This window comes from Macrobrachium rosenbergii, chromosome 49 (assembly GCF_040412425.1).
Source record: "Macrobrachium rosenbergii isolate ZJJX-2024 chromosome 49, ASM4041242v1, whole genome shotgun sequence".
In the NCBI taxonomy this organism is placed as follows: domain Eukaryota; kingdom Metazoa; phylum Arthropoda; class Malacostraca; order Decapoda; family Palaemonidae; genus Macrobrachium; species Macrobrachium rosenbergii.
This window is the reverse complement of record NC_089789.1, coordinates 15,449,009-15,469,114: the sequence shown is the minus strand read 5'-3', so window position 1 is coordinate 15,469,114 and position 20,106 is coordinate 15,449,009. Positions and strand designations below refer to the sequence as shown.

At 40.0% G+C, this 20,106-nt stretch overlaps 1 long non-coding RNA gene across 1 annotated transcript; it reads left to right on the top strand.

The window, feature by feature from the left end:
- The first annotated feature begins 4,890 nt into the window (after positions 1-4,890).
- On the top strand, positions 4,891-18,924 carry LOC136832125 (uncharacterized). Its single transcript, XR_010851076.1, has 3 exons — positions 4,891-6,147; positions 8,954-9,101; positions 14,272-18,924. It is a non-coding gene; the product is annotated as an uncharacterized lncRNA (long non-coding RNA).
- The last annotated feature ends 1,182 nt before the right edge of the window (positions 18,925-20,106 follow it).

Sequence of the window (20,106 nt, the reverse complement as noted above, 5' to 3'; positions counted from 1 at the left end):
GTTGAATGATAGGTGTCATGAATGTGCTTCTTTGTCTGAAAATGAATGGAGAGCGTATGATAAATATGTGAGGAAGTTGGAGCGTGATCGACTGAGGAGGTCTTCCTCCAGGAGTGCTTCTCTTTGCGGAAGTGTTGATGTCGGCCCTAACTCCCCTGTACCTTTAGATCCTAACCCTGTGGTTTTGTCTCCTGCCCCTGAGATCGTGCCAGTGGAGACTAATATGCTTTCCGCTATGATGGAATCGATTCGTGCATTAGAATCTAAGGTGTCAGCTCTCCAAGATAAGTGTTGTGAAGTGACTAGTGCCCCCAGTGCAGTGGAGGGGGCGTCAGACCGGCCCCATCATGCCTCTAGGCCTGGACCTCTGCTGGACTCCCAGGACTCAGGGAGAGAGCATGTCGAAAGCCGAAGGAGGGTGACGGGGAACCCCCACCGGTCTGGCGTCCCTTCGGCAGGTCCTGAAGACGTTTCCCAGGCTGCCCAGGCGCGAACTCGTGTTCGGGTCCTGAAGGACTGCTTCTCGTCTTCTGACACGTCCTCCCACGCAGGGGGTTGGAACCGTCAGATAGACTCTCGCCCTCTTAAGAGAAGCTTTAGGGAGGAGGACGCTTCACGTCCTCTCTCTCCTACTCTGTGCTCCTCGCCAGAGTTTGTGGATGCGTTCCCCCCGCAAAAGAAGTACCGGACGTCATCCGAAGAAGACGTTTTGAGCGCCCTAGAGCTCTCCCTCCTCAAGAGAAGAGGATTAGGACGCCCCCTCGTCCTTCTGCCTCTAGGTTCCGTGATTCTCCAGAGAGAGAGGCGTCACCAACGAGGACCCTTATTGCCTCCATGCAGCAGCAACTCTCCTCTTTCATTGCAGAGAGAGAGTCCAGGTCCCGTCCTCGTCGGAAGGATGTTAGACTTCCAGTGAAGAGATCTAGGCGGTCTCCTTCTCCTGCTCCTCGTTCGTCACCTTCGTCTCATTCCCATCTTCCTGCAAGACAACTGGGAAGACAAGGAAAATCTCGAGTTGTCTCTCAAACTTTCCCTCGAAGTGAAGGAGCATCTCAGGTGGTGGTTGGATCCCTCGAAGCTTTCAGAGGGCGTGTCTCTCAGCCTTCCGAACCCCGACCTAGTGTTGTTCTCCGACGCGTCAATGTCGGGGTGGGGAGCAACACTGGGCAAGAGAGAAGTGTCAGGCATCTGGAGAGGGGAACAGGTGACCTGGCATATCAATATGAAAGAATTAGGGGCGATTTTTCTAGCCCTTCGATTCTTCGAAGATCAAGTGTCCGGTCGCACAGTCCAGGTAAACGCGGACAATACCACTGCTCTAGCTTACCTGAAAAAGCAGGGAGGCACTCATTCTCGTTCCCTGTTCGTTCTTGCGAAAGAGATCCTGTTGTGGGCGAGTTCCAGGAACGTTACGATCCTGACGAGGTTTGTAGCAGGCGTTCAGAACGTGAGAGCGGACCTGCTAAGTCGTCGTCATCAACTGCTCCCGACAGAGTGGACTCTGAACCAGGAGGTGTGCCAAAAACTGTGGGGTTTATGGGGTCGTCCCTTAGTAGACCTGTTTGCAACATCAAAGAACAACAGGCTTCCGCTCTACTGCTCTCCTGTCCTGGATCCAGGAGCAGTGTCTATAGACGCCCTTCTTTGGGACTGGTCTCGTCTGGACCTTTACGCTTTCCCTCCCTTCAAGATCCTGGGAGAAGTGGTCAGGAAGTTAGCGTCGTCGCAAGATACGAGGATGACTCTGATCGCTCCGTATTGGCCTTACAAGGAGTGGTTTCGGAGGTAATGTCGCTTCTGGTAGACTTTCCAAGGGTGTTGCCTCTTCGTCCAGATCTACTCAGACAGCCCCACTTCGAACGATACCATCAAAACCTCTCCGCTCTCGGTCTGACTGCGTTCAGACTATCGAAATGCTGGCGAGAGCGAGAGGTTTTTCGAAGCAGGTGGCAAGAGCGATCGCGAGAGCCAGGAGAACATCCTCGATCGCGTTTTTACCAGTCGAAGTGGGCCGTATTTCGGCAGTGGTGTACTCGCAGAGGGATTTCCTCTTCCTCGACCACTGTGAGCCAGATTGCAGACTTCCTTCTTTTCCTTAGGGAAGTTCCGAAGCTGGCAGTCTCTACTATTAAGGGGTATAAGAGTATGTTGTCGGCGGTCTTTCGGCACAGAGGATTAGATATTGCCAACAATACGGACCTACATGACCTCATTAGGTCGTTCGAGACGACTAAGGTGCCTCAGTTTTTGGTTCCATCTTGGAATTTGGACGTAGTTCTTAAGTTCCTGATGCAAAGCCCTTTTGAACCCCTTCATGCTGCTTCTTTGAGGGACTTAACAAAGAAGACTTTATTTTTAGTTGCTCTCGCTACTGCAAAGAGAATCAGTGAGATTCATGCGATATCTAAGTCAATTGGTTTTAAAGGAGACGATGCGGTGTGTTCTCTCCAACCGTCATTTCTTGCCAAGAATGAGAACCCGTCTCACCCCTGGCCCAAGTCCTTTGAATTGAAAGGTTTGGCGGGTATTCTGGGTCAGGAACCAGAAAGACTGCTATGCCCTGTTCGGGCTCTAAAGTTCTACTTGGACAAGACAAAAGAGTCGAGAGGTCTTGCGGATAGGTTATGGTGCTCGGTGAGAAGACCTGACGTCCCCATGTCAAAGAATGCGCTGGCTTTCTTCTTGAGGTCCACCATTCAAGAAGCGCATAAGAGTTGTCAGGAGAGTGACTTCGAACTTTGAAAGTTAAAGCACATGAGGTTCGGGCTGTTGCAACGTCAGTAGCCTTTCAAAAGAACATGGCTCTGAACGATATTATGAATGCCACCTTTGGAGAAGTCATTCTGTGTTCGCCTCTCATTACCTAAAGGACGTAAGAACAGTGTATGAGTCTTGCTGTTCATTGGGACCTTACGTTTCGGCTGGTACGATCTTGGGAGAAGGAGGGGCAGTACCCATCCTATCCTTTAATGTATGGTTAGGAATAGTTTTTTAAAATTTTTTGGTTGTGTTTTTATGGTTGTGGGTAGACTGTGGGGCAGTCTTCCCTTTCCTTAGTTTTTAACTAGTCACGATGTTTGGTAGGTCAGGTGGTTATTTTTGTCTCTTTGCTTCCCTTCTTGAGGGCTACGATCTGGGCACATAGTGGTCACATCCCCGTTGACAGATCGTCTGGAACTCTCCAACCTTATAGGTCTCTACCTCGTTGGAAACTCCAGTAAAGCAGACGCAGACTTGGGTGACAGTAATCACGAAGTCAGCTATGCTAAAAGGTAAGGAACCAAGATGTGTAATCATCTACATTGTTTTGTTTCTCAATCCTATGCTGTCTCTGCCCACCGCCAATGGTGCGATTCAGCTATATATATATCTGACAGGTAAGTTTCATGAACAAAATGATATTTTAATGATAAAATAAGGTTTGTTCATACTTACCTGGCAGATATATATATTCGTAGTGCCCACCCTCCTCCCCTCAGGAGACAACGGCACTATGAAAATCTGAATGGAAAATGGGAATGGTTCCTGATACCGCCTCCCAGCGGATGGGAATGGGTACTAACCACCTGACCGGCCACTGCGTGTGCCATGAAATTTGAAATTCTGTCGGACCTTCGGAGAATACAGCTATATATATATCTGCCAGGTAAGTATGAACAAACCTTATTTTATCATTAAAATATCATTTTAAAAGGCTAATTGTTTCTGAGGTGACAGAGGATCTTGGGTAATTGATGACAAATTAAATTCTCACTGAGCTAATATAATTTTAGACTGCTATTCTGGTTGTGTATTTTTTTAATATTAGTGTTAGGGCATATAATTGATTGGTAGATCTAAGCCGGCTATCCGCGGTGGGCTAGGCTATGGCAGTTGACATTTTTCTATAGAACTTTACTTGCTGAACAAGAATTTAAAGTAACATTTTGTCGGTCGGCTGTAATTAAGCTGTAAATTACCTTAGAACTGTAGCCGACGGTAAGGGGGACCGGTTGGGAATCTGGGTCCTGGGTGGGTAAAACACTTTCGAGAATAGCTAACGGTGAGGGGGACCCGTTGGGAATCTGGGGTTCTGGGTGGGGTAAATAACTTGGGAAAAGGTTTGGGCAACTTGTTGTATTTCCAGTTATATGTGTCATTTGGAACACAAAAAAACAAGTGTAAAGAAAAGGGAGAATAAATGGACAGCGCAAGCCGTTGCAAAGGCACTTTTCATGTATCACTACTACTACTGATTCCAGGTTATGTCACGCATGCGCGGTCTTACAGGGGAGCTTTCGGTTCATCCAATGCCTCCGACTGAGAGAGTAGTTGGTGGGTTTTTTGGTGGGTGGCTGTACCCAACCAATCACGTTGCAACATTACCCCAACATTACGTTTCACCCGGGTGGAGAATTTGGGGGATACATAAACTCAGTTACATGTATTCCTTTTGCTCAACTGTTTTATAACCGTTTCCTATTCGTTGTAGCTTGTGCCTGTAACCTCCTCCTAGTACTTTTCTGTTCACAAATATATTGTCTCCTCGCAACATGATTTTACCATAAATAACTTAAAAAATTACTTTGCATTTGTCGGCAGACACCTGAAGCATGTATATGAGGTAGGAGGAGAAGGGTCTTGCAGGACGTTTCGCTATCACTTTCTCTCAGTGACGTTAACAGAAAACTTTTTTTTACTTATTTTGTAAGCCCTGTGGTTGGCGCGCAGCGCCATATTACCGCTTGCCAGAGCATACGAGCTTGCCAGATTATTTTTTAAAATGCGGATAAGGTGCGCAGCGCCGTTCCGCCACCCCAAAACTGAAAGCAGAAATACACTTTTAGTCCCCCCAACTTCATCCTTCCTACTCTGTTCCGGTGCAGTTCACCGGCACAGTTTACTCACTCTTCAATCCAGCACGATGGCGGACATCACCCCCGAAACCTCCCGCTCCTCTGAGCCTGTAACCAAGGACAATTTGCCACTTACCTGTGTCAATTGGTACCTTAGTTATAAGGATTTCTCTTCACATTACTCAGGGCATTATGAGCGCCTAGTACAATTCTCCCAAGACCATGGCCTTTTGAGGAAACAGGCCTTTTGCCCTCACTGTGGCGAGGAGTGTAGGCTTGACCTGCAGAAGAAGGCATTCAGGTTACTTAGTTACACCTTACCTGTTGATTTTTACATCTAACCGCAATGCAGTTTTCAAAACTAAAGTAGGCTAAAATATTCCTTAAAGAGCTATACCATTGGCTGTGTACGTTCATTATATTTTCATTTTTTGAGGGTTGTAACGAGTAATTTGCTTTTTTCCCTTTCAGGTGCGACAGGTCGTATGCCCCATGCCAGAAGCAAAAGAGGAGGAGGTGTAATTACTACCCCTCATTGTTTAAAGGCATCTGGTTTTCTGGGTCCCTCATGGATGTTGAGACTGTCCTCCTCTTCAGTTACATCCATGTTAGTGACTTCTTTAATTATAGGGTTTAGAGGACAGAACTAGGTTTCAGTGACGTAGCTGTTAATGACTGGTCCAGCTACTGCAGGGAAGTAAGTTTTTTTGTTTTTTTTTTTCAGTGGATGGTTTTGTGATCAACCTTTATTCACTTCCCTAACCGAATTTTTGGTTTCAGGTCATAGTACATTGGTGTATCCGGCAGAAGCAGCAAATATGTGGCCCTGGTACAACTGTTGAGATTGACGAAGCAAAGTTTGGCAAGCGGAAGTACAATGTAGGCAGGGTCATTGAAGGCCAGTGGGTTTTTGGTGGTGTCTGCAGGCAGACCAGACAGTTTTTCGTGGTGCCAGTTGACAACAGAAGTAGCGCGACTTTGCTGGCCGTCATCAAGGACTACATTGTACCGGGGACAACTATTGTATCTGATTGCTGGAGAGCTTATGACTGCCTGAAGGACGAAGGCTATGTGCACTTAACCATCAATCACTCCATGAACTTTGTGGACCCAGTAACTGGTGCTCATGCAAATACTATTGAGAGGAGGTGGAGGGAACTTCGCGAGACGACGCCTAGGTACGGCCGTAGGAGGTACAACTTCGTCAGGTACCTGGCAGTAGCCTATTTTAAAATCCACTTTGATGACCTGAAGACGAGGCTCCATGCGTTCGTAAAGGCGGCGGCTGAATTGTACCCTCCACCCCTTTAAGGTAAGGTCCCTAAACTATCCTTCTTTATTATTAGGTAGTTAGGTCACCTGTGTTTTGGTGTTATTAGGTTTTAGTGCTTTTCATGTAGGAGTGTTATTAGTTTTTGGGTAACTGTTGTTTACCGCCATGTTTCTACGTAACAGTTATACATCACTTTACCAACTCGTACCTTTGGTGCAGTACCCCACCTCCTCCCCTCCCCCGCTGAACATATGGCTCCCTAGTGGCTACGTAACCCAAGATGGCGGCTTTGTTTACCGTTTACGTTTCTTCGCCCCAATCGCAAGCAACGGTTAGTCGCAGTTGAGGTAGCCTGTGGCAGTTGACGTTTTTCAGTGTTGCTTTGCTTGCTTTACATGAGTTTAGGGTAACATTTTGCCCGTCGGCTGCAGCTAAACTGTAATTTACCCTTGAGCTGTATGCGCCAATGCAGGGGACCCACGGTACCAGCTTGCAGTCTTCAAGGGTCAATTACGCTTTAGTTACAGCGGACCGACAAAATTTTACTTGAAATTCTTGTTCAGCAGGTAAAGTTCTATAGAAAAACGTCAACTGCCATAGGCTACCTCACCGCGGACAGCCGGCTTAAAATTACCAATTGGTTTTTAGGTTCCTTCACCCTGTTATCTGTAATTTTTTGTGCCACCTTTGTTGGGAACAAGGCTTTTTGTGATCGGGAAATTTTTATGGCACCTAAGGCAAGTTGAATTATTTTTCGAAGCCAGAGAAACAACAGGAAAAGTGATTGCGTAATCAAGAGCATCGCAGGGAAAACTATTAAAAACAGGTAATGCCATGGAAATCACAGGATGAATCCTAATCAAATATTGGGAGTAATATCGTGCCTGCCCGGGAGCAGATTCCTGAGATGTATGCTAGTATTGCACTAGCCCCGGTTTTTTGCCATGCCCCGAAGTTGGGTAAGGTTGGGCTGGGTTACATTAGATTAGTACCTCTAGGGTAATTTGGGTGTAGGAAACATGAGATTACTTTCAAGAAATTTCTATGGTTAAGATATGGCATCCTGTTTTTTTCAAGGAAAGGTCCTGGTACTCGGTTACATCTCGGGAAAATGCTGCCTGGAAGTCCAACTGAACCATGGCAGAAAAATTAAGTCAGTAATACTTAAAAGATGTGTTATATTCCAACGTAACCTAACCAAGAGCAAAGAGAGTTGTGTGGTTTCACGCACCTAGGCCAGCCTGTAATCTTCCATACATTAGACACTTTTTGGGAGGTAGAATGCCGTGGTTCTCCAGTAGCGCGAGGTTCTTTTCAGCTGTATTTCTAAAAGTTGTTGTGGTAGAAGAGTTTTCCATAATAAAAATTTTCAACAATGTAGCTCAGTAGCCAGATGGTTACCTTAGGAAAGATAATGCATTGTGCAAGGTTTACAAGTGTTGATTGTAATATTCGAGAGGGTAGAGCTGAGTAGTAGCTCCGCGGCGGCGATTTCCTTCTAACTTTACTTTTTCTACGGTTTTTTTGTTTGCTAATTATGGCTTTATCTTCAATTTTTGTGGCACGAATGCAATTAACCTGTAATTAACCCCTGAAGTCCATCCAACAACGGGTTTCCATATGCGATCTTCACAAGACAGAGCACGGGTACGTCTGTTTGGAAAGGTTCATATCCCGTCCAGCAAGTGCAATAACTTGTTAACTTATGGGTACCCCCTCGGGCCAGTACTAAAGACAGCGAAGGGCCATTCCATCCCCCCGATGCCAGTACTAAACACGGCGAAATGCATTTAACTCAATCCTGTTGGCGAATGGCTCCCTCTCGTTTTTCCCCTCCAGAGGACGCCTCCCCAATGCAAACATATCCGCTCCATTTCTGTGTTCTCCCCCACCCAAAACCTCGAATTCCCACAGTCCCCCTTTACTGTTGAGTAGAGTTAGGTGACAAATAACAGTTGGCCAACAACCAAAAAAACTCACCGCCAGTATCAGAAGCCCTAAAAGTGTAGAAAAAACCTGTTTCCAAGATAAAAACAGGCGTGGAGCTAGTACTTGGAATTATCCTCGAGAATAGATGTTTTATCCATTTCAAGCAAGAAGGTTAAAGTTCTGAATATTTTCAGTTTTCCAATGGCTCCTAAGGCATTTTTATCTACAGTTGAAAACAAACATGCTGCATCACCATGATAATCCATTTTTTTAAGCTTGGTATTGTGTAGAGCATTGTCTTTAATAAAGCAAAATGGAAACTTAACAGGCATCCATCATCTAGCGTGCCCCTAAATTCTTAGTTACAATTTTCTAGTATATATCCTGAGGTAACTAATTCCTGCTATAGCTTTTATGAAAAAACTTAAATTTAATTATCTTATTTGACAACAGCTATCTTTGAGGGAGACAGGATTGTGGTGGGATATGATGTTACCCTTACCTGAGAGTAATAGTCTATTTCTTAAAGTATAAGTCGTATTGATAGTGCAAACATGACTGAGTAGTGGGTGTAAAATTATAAGCAATAGCTGTTGGTATAAGTTTATAGTTACTGGACTTGTGTGGTTTTTTTGTGTAAATTTGATTGCCCCCGCCATTCATAGGTTATTAGAACATTCCTATTAACATTATTACAACGGTAAAGGTCAGAGTACACCAAACTAGATTACAGTGAAATCTGTAATCCCGAGTTTTAATAAAAAGCTTTTTTTTTTTATTCAATGCACACGAAGGCTAAACTTTCTCCAACAGAGAATTATTTTTTGTAGGATAAAACATCTGAATCTTAAACATGAAAAAATTTGCAATAGCAGTTATGCTGCTGATAATTTCAATTATGAAATTTTCTCTCCAGGCAACCTGTCTCATTGTCAGCAGATTAATACCCTCATTAAAATGGAGTCCCCAAAAACATGTTACCTCATGTGGAGTATCGTCTAGAGCTGATCATTATTATTTGAATATAATGGAAGTTAAAGGACTTCAACAAAGTCTTCAACAAGGTAAGGTTCAACACAAATATCATGGTCGGTAGTAGCTGATGTTTGGAAGTTATAGGTTATTTGTAAGCCTTATGTTGAGTTAAAAGCACTGAAAGAATTTGATGTATTTACTCAGTATTAATGACTTGCAAGGTCAGATTTTGGGCAAATTAAAAGTTTATTAAACAAATGATGCTTATCATAAAATATTATTGCCGTTAAAATAGTCACCATTACAACTGGAGAAGATTGCAATAAAATATTTAAGACGATAGGCATTTTCTTAAGTGTTGGTGTTAAATCTGCCGTTAAATAGAGATGACCTAATTCTAGACTTTGAGTAAGAATGCAAACTTGAGTTATCAAGATAAGGTATAAAGTAGCCTCTCTGTTCAAATAACTTTACCAGTTTAGTACTAAATTTTGTCCAGTGCTTTGAATAAATTTTAAGCCGTGACATCTAATTAGCGAAGCCACTTTCCTTATATGCAGTATAATGTGTGCCGGCTCTACCTTATCGACCAGTTTCTTCCAGCATTTTTAAATGAATTTTGGGTAGATTAATCTGTACTTTCAATGTAATTTTTATGAATATAAACACTGTTGTTGTTGATTACATTAATACTGTTTATTGTTCTGTTGATTTTTATGCTGCTGTTATGAGTATTTACTAGCTTTGCTTCTATTTTTATGTTGCTAATTTTAAATTTTTTGGGAAGCACAGCTAAACCCTGGGCCTGGTACTCATCACTAAGAAAAATTGCAAAGTTCTTTACTCAAATATTCGGGGCCCAAGGTCAAATCGTTTTGATCTCCAGTCCCGTAAATACAATTTGATGTTTTTATCTGAGATACTTTTAAGTAGTAACAAGTCAAAGGTTGAGTTTTTGAACCCAGGATTTTATGGCCCAGATTTTATTTCTTGTCATAACATCCCTTATGCCCAACGTATGGCAGTGTACACTAAGTCCAGATGAATTGTATATCGTCAGAAAAAAAATGAGTGTAGTTGCCATGAAATCCTTTGTTTTAAGATTTTCAGTAAGGTCTACGATGTATTCTATAAATGACTGTCTCTCTGAGAGGATTAGTATGGTTGTCACAGGATTCAAAAGCTTCATTCGTTATTTGTGGAGAATGCAGTGCAAAGCACAGCGGGCTGCTTGATTCAAATTCCACATTAACATGACCAGTCTGCGCTAGAGGTCTGAGTATCCTTCACTTTTGTCCAGCTAACTGAGGAACCCAAGCATATTTCTGGTAATAGACTTCATATTCACAAATGTCCCAGCCATTGTGAAGTCCAAGGTCTGTTAGCATGTAGGCACTTCTGATAACTGCGCCGTTGAGATGGACATGTCAGTCAGTATATTCCTAATACCATCATTGGAAAAACGGTCTGGCTGAAATCTAGTGCCAATTGGGATCACATTATTGAAGCATTGTCAGGCACTTAATATTTCAGATGCTATATCAGATCCAAATCTCAAAAGCAACTAAATGAAATGCTGATGGCTATTTTAGTAAGGTACGTCCCTAGACAGGTCATTAACTTCAAGACAAATAACCAACCTTGGTTTGATGAGACTTGTAGAAGAGCTTACCTTGACAGACAAAAGTCAGCACATGGAGACGAAATAGTTCACATGAATACTACATCATTTTTGTTGTCTTAACATGCTGCGAAGAGAATTTATCATACAGCTGGAAGAAATTACAATAATTTCTCAGAGGAAACTGTGGTAGACCAAATTGGCATCATCTATCTTTGGATCAGGCTCATCTTCCATTCCCCCACTACTAACAGCTAATGGTATATTGGTTGCTGGCCATAGGGAAAAAGCTTGAACTGCTTCATCAATCTTTTGAAGCTAAGCAGTCAGCTGAGGATATCCCCTCCCCTGATACTTGTCATCCCCAACCTATTCTTGTAAAATTTGTATTTCGCTTTAGGGATGTTAAGGAAATTCTGGATAATCTTGATATCTGAGGGGGGGGGGGAGATGATCCTGATGGTTTCTTCTCTGTTTTTCAAAAAAGTCCTTGGTGTGTTGTCATCCAAGATTAGTAGATTCTATAGATTTTTCTGTCAACGTAATATTGTTGCGGATGAGTGGAAGCTTAGCAATACAATGCATGTTCCAAAGAATGGCATATGTGCACACTGCAGTAACTACATGCCAATATCTACTCTCCCTGTGCTCTCCAAGGCCACTGTGTAAGTATATGAAATCTAAAGGATTGTTTGCTGATAGTCAATATGCATAAGCAGTTAGCTACTTGAGTTGAGATGCTCTTTGATAAGGGTTTTGAGTTCAGAGTAATTCCAATAATTTTAGTGCTGCTTTCGATTTAGTAAATCACAAGGCACTTATTTATGAACTAAAGAGTCTTCGAGTTGGTGGATAAGTTTTAGGTTCACTTCAATATTTCCTTACAGGTAGGCAGCAATGAGTTGCTGTTGATGGGATGTTTAGCGAACCAAGACCCATTGTCTCTGGAGTTCCACAGGGCAGTCTTCTTGGCCCACTGTTGTTTTTATTGTATACAAGTGATATGATTGATGGCCTGGAAAAAAGATCGTTTAGTATGCTGATGATTCTAGAGTTGTGGGTGTCGTAAAGCCTCCACTTTTGAGAAAAGAAGCTGCCCTTAGTCTCAGTCGGGACATGGAGTGGATTAGTGAATGGCGTAGTCGGTGGGGTATGCGGCTGAACTCCAGTAAAACGAAAACACTATTGATTAGCCGATCTTGTACAGATTTTCCAAGTCACTGGGAGTCTGCTGAACGAGTCTGAAGCTTTAACTTGTAGACATAATTTATGACTCGCATCTTACTTTTGAGAAATACCTAATGAAAGTGTCAGCAAATGCCTCACGAAAGTTAGGTACTGTATGATAAGCTTCATATATTTATAACAGTGATAAAATCAGTGCAACTTATTTTAGGTCATTTGTCCATCCTTTACTAGAATACTGTTCTTCGGTGTGGGTGTCTGCTTCTGCCAGAGATTGATCTCTTTGGATAGAATGGTTCGTGGTGGTAGGTTTTTTGCTAACATTAGTGGTTATGATTTTGACCATTGACGGATGGGTTGTTTGTCAGTTTTTCATAATTTGTAACATAATAGAGATCATTCACATTTCTTAGTTGATCCTGATCCCCATTTCCTGCTGAGAGCAACCAGATTTGCTGAACAGGGCCACCAATATGCAGTAAATGTGCCTCGCTGTAGACCTACTCAGTTCCAGAGGTCCTTTATTCCTTCACCGATGGACTGTGGAACACTCCTTGAGGGTGTCGTGCATATGAACTTCAAAAGTTCAGGCGAAGATGCAAACCATTACTACCCTAATACTATTCCCGTAGCATTTTAATACATAAAATTTTAACTTTATTAATTTTTTTTCTTTGATAAGCGAATCTCCTTTTTTATATTTCCCCTTTATTTCTCTTACTTCATAATGAACACCACATTCTTTGGAAGCTTGAATTTCAAATTAATGGCCCCTGTAGGCTTGTTCTATATGAGTAAGATTCATCTTTTGAATAATAATAAATCCTCTCTCTACTTATGTATGCATCAGGTGTTTGACTGAGTCATGTTCAGCTACAAAGCTAAGTAGAAATTTATGGAAATACTTCCTGTACTACTGTTGTCAAGCCTAGCCTTATACAGTCTTCGTATAAGCAGTATATATGGTATCTTGAGTTATAAGATCTACCATTATGCTTGATACACTCTAGTAATGTTTAAAGTAGGCTGCCTCGGGTATGCATAAACAAAACCCATGAATAGCACTTTTCACCATTGAAACTGAATGTAAGTTTTTGACGAAAATGCGACTCAAGACTATGTACAATATTTGTCATAACCTCATCTTTGCCTAATATTTGATGTTTTCTGGTATTTAAATAAATCCAGCCTCGTTTTCAGCAATATACTTTAGTAATATTGTGGATTCTAAACTAATCTTAGGATGCTGACCTCAAATTCAGAAACCACAAGGCACGAGAAGTTTTAAGTAAACTGTTAAGTTTGCAATGGGTATTATTCCATCGTACTTAAGATTAGTAAGGAGAAGGGTTTAGTTAATATCCAAAGAATCGAGTTTCCATTTTGTATGAGGGCTTTGAAAACAGTTAAACGTGACACTAGTCTTGGAGATCATATGGCAGTGTTAACTGAAACCATTTCATGTTATGTCACTAAATTCTTAATTTTAAAGTGAAACGCTTTACCATAGTCAGAAATTAAATTGGTGTGGAATGCTGGTTGTAATGGTTAGGCCCATGAAAATATGGTTTGAGCAATTGTATATTACAGAGCAATTAGAATTTTACATTATTAAGCCACTTCCAAAAACGTGGATATATTTCAAAGGTTACTAATTTCAAGTGGAAATTTAGCGTAATGCTGTACCTTGATAGGTTCATGAATTGCAATTAACCAATTTAGTACATAGTTGAATTCTTTGGCTGGACAACTCTCCTACTTTTGAATGTACTTTGTCTTCTGAGATTAGTGAATTGTTAGAGAGTAAGTTTTTAGCTTGAAACAATTTTTACTCCACTATGCTTTATCTAATGAACACTAATCAGAGAACCTACCGTTGACTTAGGATTTGTAAGGTTAATACATTTTCGAGTTATTGAATTTTACTAGCTTTGGTGGAGTGTTGTAAAAGGATGTAGTACGTTTATTCAACATTGGTGTTCTACAATTATGCTTTGTTGTAGGACCCCAAGACTTCGTACTTCCCAGGCTATTCATATATCCATGTCTGAAAAAGGAAAGGCACCCGATGAATAATGGGTATCTGGTATACTCCACACCTGTGGGAATTTGTGATGGCCAGAAGAGATTTAAACTGACTTGTTAGTTTATAGGGGGTTTGCTGAAGGTTTTTGTAAATTATGGGATAAGATAAATTTTACTATGTAGTGAAATACTTTGTGGGCTTATATATAAATTTGCCTACAGTTATGATGTAAACTAATCTGTTATGAAATATCTTGCTCTTCACTAATCACAAACCTATCTCCCGAGACCAGTTTAGAATCAGGGTGGTGTCTTATATATAAAGAAAACCTAATAAAGTAAGATGTTTTAAGGTCTTAATATTTTAATTTTTATTGTAAAATTGGTAGTATCTAAAACTGTAATTATTGGATTTCTTACCTTTACAGAAAATGGCATCGTCTTAGCCTCTGCAGTTTAAGCTTCAATGGGCATCATGAAGATGTATAATAGAAGTAGAAGAGCAACTTAAAAGATAGTGTGCACCAGTAGCATCTCTACTAAATCCTACACTGACTTGCATTTCATCACTGCAAACCCTTAGGATACCAATTTTCTCTCACATCAGCAATTAGAAATTGTGTTCAAATATAGCATTTTGTTTTTTTACTAGTTGGAATAAAAATTTACTTCTGTAGCAATGTGTATACACCAATAGCATCTCTACTAAATCCTACACTGACTTGCATTTCATCACTGCAAACCCTTAGGATACCAATTTTCTCTCACATCAGCAATTAGAAACTGTGTTCAAATATAGCATTTTTTTTTTTTTTTACCAGTTGGAATAAAAATTTACTTCTGTAGCAATGTGTATAGCAGTTATCAGACTCTTCATAATTTTCGAAGAGGTCATGATTAATCATTGAAAATTAGGTTTACAACCTTGCATAGAGGGATTTTCCTCAGGTTAATCTTTTGGAATTGAATTTTGTCACAACTGAAGTAAATGTCTATTTAGTGCTTCATTTGATGTAAGTTAGACTTAATACATATGCTAAAGCTTGTCAAAATTGATTGCTTGTATTAATTGTTTAAAGGTTGCTGATTTTAATTCCTTTCGCATAACCTGGTGGAACAACTTTGAGAAATATTCTTCGATTTCATAAATTTTACAGGGTATATTTTGCTCTTCACGATGAATCATATTAGGAGGGATAACTTGAATATCATGCATTCTTTTATGTTTTTAAATTTTGATTAAAAATTTTTTACATTTTTAGTTTTCAATTAAATTTTTTCTCTATTTTTTTTTTTCAAATTTTTTGTGAAGATTACTTTTAGATACTGCGTAAGTTATTGGCTATTTCAAATAAGTTAAGCAGAATTGCATATTTCCTTTGTATGAAAATTAACAAAATACCTTGCAAGGTAACTGATTTGAGAAGGCCTGAAATATTGTTGTATAATACAAAGTACTGACTGATCTTGGGATATCCAGCATTGATAAAATTAAACTCAAATCTTGGGTACTTCCAGACATTGCTAAAAAAGGTCTGGAGGTAATTAGTTTTAGGTCCTCTGTTTTTAAATAAAACTGGATGAATTTCCTGCAAACCTTTTCATATCTTTAGATTGGAGGTCTTTACAGTTGTTCTTGTCTCTCTTTTTCAACTACTAAATGTTTTAGCTCACTGTACCTGGACCTTTCTTTGATAGGAAGCAAGGTATTTCCCTCACTTGCAACGTGCCCTTAAGTGAGATGGAATGTTTGAAAATTTTCTCTTGGCCATTTAACTGGACCACTTTTCTTAACCAGGGAAATCTAGTTTGGAGAGTCATGGCATTCCTTGTACTGTCCCCCAAAATATCCTTTCAGAAGCTTCCAACCAATCTGTATATTTAGGATGATGCGTGCTTTAGAGCTTTCCCTAAAAAACAAAAACTGGTCTTCAAGATTGAATCTGGTGAAAATAACCTATTTTTTTTTTTTCTTACATTAATTCAATGATAGTCCGCTTGTTTTATGTAAATTGTAATCAGTTGGTTTTCATGTGGTAAGGTTTTCATGTGCATAGTATGAAACATTGCAATATAAATCTGAATGAGTTTAAAAGAATGTAAACATTTTGTTACATTATCTTTGAAGTCTTCAGGGTGGGCTGCAAGTTTCCTCGTATTTCCTAAACTCCGTAATGACGTACTGCCTAATGTGGGCTGTTCCGTAACGTAGGTTTTCCCAAGTGACCTGACTGAACACTTTAGGGAATGCCAGTGCAGTGGTCTACGAATTCTATCGTGATAACATGAAGGTATTATGCAAATACAAGAAAACTCGAAACTGACTAATCCTGCTAGAGACCTATGCAAGCTTCCCATTTCATGGCACCAGTTTCCTGGTTTTTTCACAGATCATATGCTTGACATAGCAGCTTTAAGAATTTTTTTTCCCAGGAAAGGTAATATTGTAATTCTTGAATGTAGTTTACTTTAAATGTTTCAGTTTTAGTATTAGGATATTGCAATGGTTTTTCTGTGAAATTTGGCAACTTTTGAGATGTACATGTTGTACCACTGGTAGGCTTCATCAATCTGTGCTGAGTTAATAAGTTTGTCAGTGTAGTCTACGGTAATTTATTTGAATTTTGTGAAGTATCTCAAATAGTATAGTATTGAACATTTTATCAAATTACCAGGTTAGGGAATCTCAAACAAAATTGGTTCATGTTCATACCCTAAAGCCTGGTTTAGCTTGACCCTTAAAATCTCTCCTAAATTAGTAAGCATTCCAAGAATAGGTCTTGTCACTACTTGTCGCTGAGATTCTTAGTAGTTACATTGTTGTTTGGTAATACTTCCACCACCACGCTTTATGGGTAGGCGGTACAGTTCGTCTGGACTGTAGCTATTACACCAATGATTTTTGTACTTTTTAGTAGTATTTATTTGCTGGACAGTTTCCTTCCCTTCTGCACTGTGATCTCAGTGCATAACTTTGCAACAGCAACAGAATCCTTTACTTTTTCAGTCATTTTCATGGCCTCCACTTTTAATAACTTCCTAAGAGCGAGGGCAAGAACAACTTTTTAATCATCGTGAGCATCAGGTTTGCAAAGCAACAGGGTGCTTTCGCCCAACATTCAACGAAGTTGAAGTTGAATGTTCACATTCCGTTGTCTCTGTGCATGATATTGAATGTTAATATCCCCAAGATATCAATCTAAGGAACGAGGGACTTGGTAAGGGGGGAAATGAAAATTTGAGCCTAACATCGAAAGTTATTAGAATGTCTGATACCTTGCATTTGTTCACGTAAAATTATTTGTATAATTTGGTTGTCAACTTTTTCTTTTTTGACTGACACGAGAATTTTAAAGCTGACTTGCTTTGCAAATGACTGCCAAAAATCATATTGTTAAATAATCTGGATATTCAAAACATTCATGCTGAGTTGAAAGAGTAACCCGTATAGGTATTCTGCTTCGTTCACAAAAAGTTTGATCTTCGTGTGAACTAACAATAGTAAAATTTGTCTCATCACAAGATGAGTGTTTATTCTAACATGAGAATAAAACGAGTGTCTCGCTTCTTAAATATCCAGATGGTCACAATTCTTTGTGTAATACTTTAAACAAGCTTTTGTAAACGTGTGACTTTACAGTATAAGCTGTATTATTTGTTCACCCACACTGAAACATCTATACACAGTGCATTACTGCATTTTATGATTTTCAGTGACTTACTGAAACATAGAAGTTCTAACTTCTGTATTTTTTGTGCTGCATTTGTGGAAGATTGTAGTTTTCAGTGATTATTCAGCCTTTACAACTCTGCAAACTTTACCATCTGATTTTTTTTACTTTTTAAATAGATTTAGTTTTCAAATAGATATTTTTTTATCATATGCTTCACGTTATTCATTACTAATTAGGGGATTTTGCGTTCCAATTCCTTGCCCACGTTTATCAGATTTCTTTACAAAGCTTCTCCTCCAACTTCTCTCTTATTATTCAGCTGCTGCTCCTATTTTTCACAGATTTTCCCATGATATTTGATTGTCTTAAATATCTTCAAATCTTTTGTCATACCATTAAATCGTTGTACCCCCGCCATCATTTTGCTTTTCACTCAGTTTCGAGCGCCGGAAATATAACAGTTTGTTATTGGTATTTCTGGTTTTCAGTTATTGGTATTTCTGCTTTTACATTAAAGTTTAAAACTTATCTTTAGAGTGATTTGCTGAATGTGTGGTTAACATGGCTTGTAAACTGTGAAATCATGAAATAATTACACAGTGTAATACACACGTACTGAGAGTTGATTACATTAAAAAAATTATAGAAATACAGAAATGTATCACCTTCCAAGATGTCGATCTTTTCCCGTGACCCATCCATACCATTTCTCTCTCTCTCTCTCTCTCTCTCTCTCTCTCTCTCTCTCTCTCTCTCTCTCTCTCTCTCTCTCCGCCCCAACCAACACGGTTTTTTCGGCATATGCTCTTAATCCTATTCAGGCAGCGCCCAGTCTTGCTTTGATCTGCAGTTTATAGTTTTTTTTTTTTTTTTTAAGTTTAAGGTTTTCTGGATTCTCTTTTGTTTTGGAGGTTCCTGTATTCAGCTACTGGGCTTCTTTCAGGGAATGATTTTTTAAAAACAGTTCTTGCACTTTTGCAGCGGTTTCATTTCGCTGTTTTGAAGTTCACTTCTCTGCCAGGTTTTTTACTCAAGATTTTTTTCCTTGTAATTGTGGTGCTGCTTCATCGTACTTTTGTGTTGTTTTTTCTTGTGTTCAATCTTCCCGTTTCCATTGTCATAGCCCCTGTCTTTTCTTTCAGATAACTTTGTTTTTCTTTTGTCATTTTCCTTAATTTCTTCCTTGCGTTTTGACACTCATGTCCCTTTTACCATCTATTCTACTTTTTCTTCTCCTGCTCTAAGACCGTTGCCCTGTCTTCATGATTCTCGGGTGCTGGCGATAACTCCACCGTCCATTCTTTATACTTTTCTCATTCTTCTGAATTTTCCCATTGTAGGCATTAGTTAAGGATCTTCGCAGCGTCGCTTCGGCCCCTAGCTGCAACCCTGCACCCTTTTCGTTCCTTTTGCTATACCTCCATTCGTATTCACTTTCTTCCATCTCGCTATCCACACACTCCTAACAATTGTTTCACAGTGCAACTCCGAGGTTTACCTCTTATTACACCTTTCAGACCTTTTACTATGTTTTCTTTTCAGCGCCGAATGACCTCTTAGGTCCCAGTTCTTGGCCTTGGTTTAGATTCTATATGCTATTCTAATCTGATCGTAGATTTATGGCCTTAACTAATGACTTCAATCTTCCATTGATCATGGCTGTGGATCAATTTTATGTTCAGTTTTAGATTTAGCTGCTGTCTTTTAATTTTTACCTATGTCTTGTCTTCATTTCATTTAGCAATACAATTCTTTTTGTCTTAGCAAAAGGGCTATCACCCACTCCCCGTATTGTTTAGCATGATGTGCCTTTCTTCGTGCGTTTCTCTTCCCAGTCCTGCTTAGTTCCGAAGTTTGTGTAATAGTGCATTCTTTTGGCTATCGAGCTGAAAAACTCGAGGGAGCAATCGTGTATCTCGGGACGGGTCCGCACTGACATTCCGCAGAAGGGAAATCAAAATATTGGCCGTTTACGACGAGTTGATAACCTGTGCTTTTGTTAAGTTTTTCTAATAAGGTTGTGTAATTTTTACATGACCGACAGAAAATATATCGCTATAACATTTTCGATTTATTCATTTCAGATATCAGAGGTTTTCAAGATCCTGTGCTTTAAAGTATTTAATAGGATACGAGTAAAAGTAAAAACCATTTTTTCGAGTAATCCTAGTGAAAACAAGTAGTTTCACAGTGCAGCCATTCTAGAAAATGCTTATTTACCGCTCATACTTAGCGCCCCTGATATAAGAGTATTCTTTTCGGTGGGAGTTACGAAAGCTTTCGCTACTGGCGGTGTAGTTGTATATGGATACAAAATTTTAAGTTTCTGCTGTAGACTGGTCGACCCACGCTTCGGAATGCTTTTGTGGGCAAGATCGCGGCGCTCATTTCAACGGTTCAGGATTTAGGCCATCACAACCTTAAAAAATTACTGTTCTAATCTGAATATTCAGTTTTGTACAAAATACTGCGCTTTCAAAAAAGCATCCAAGTAACTGCAACATTTTAGACACTGTAAACGAAGAATAACCGAAAATTGTAATTTGCTCGAGAAAATTATCATGATAATGTGATACGGCTCTGCCCTCA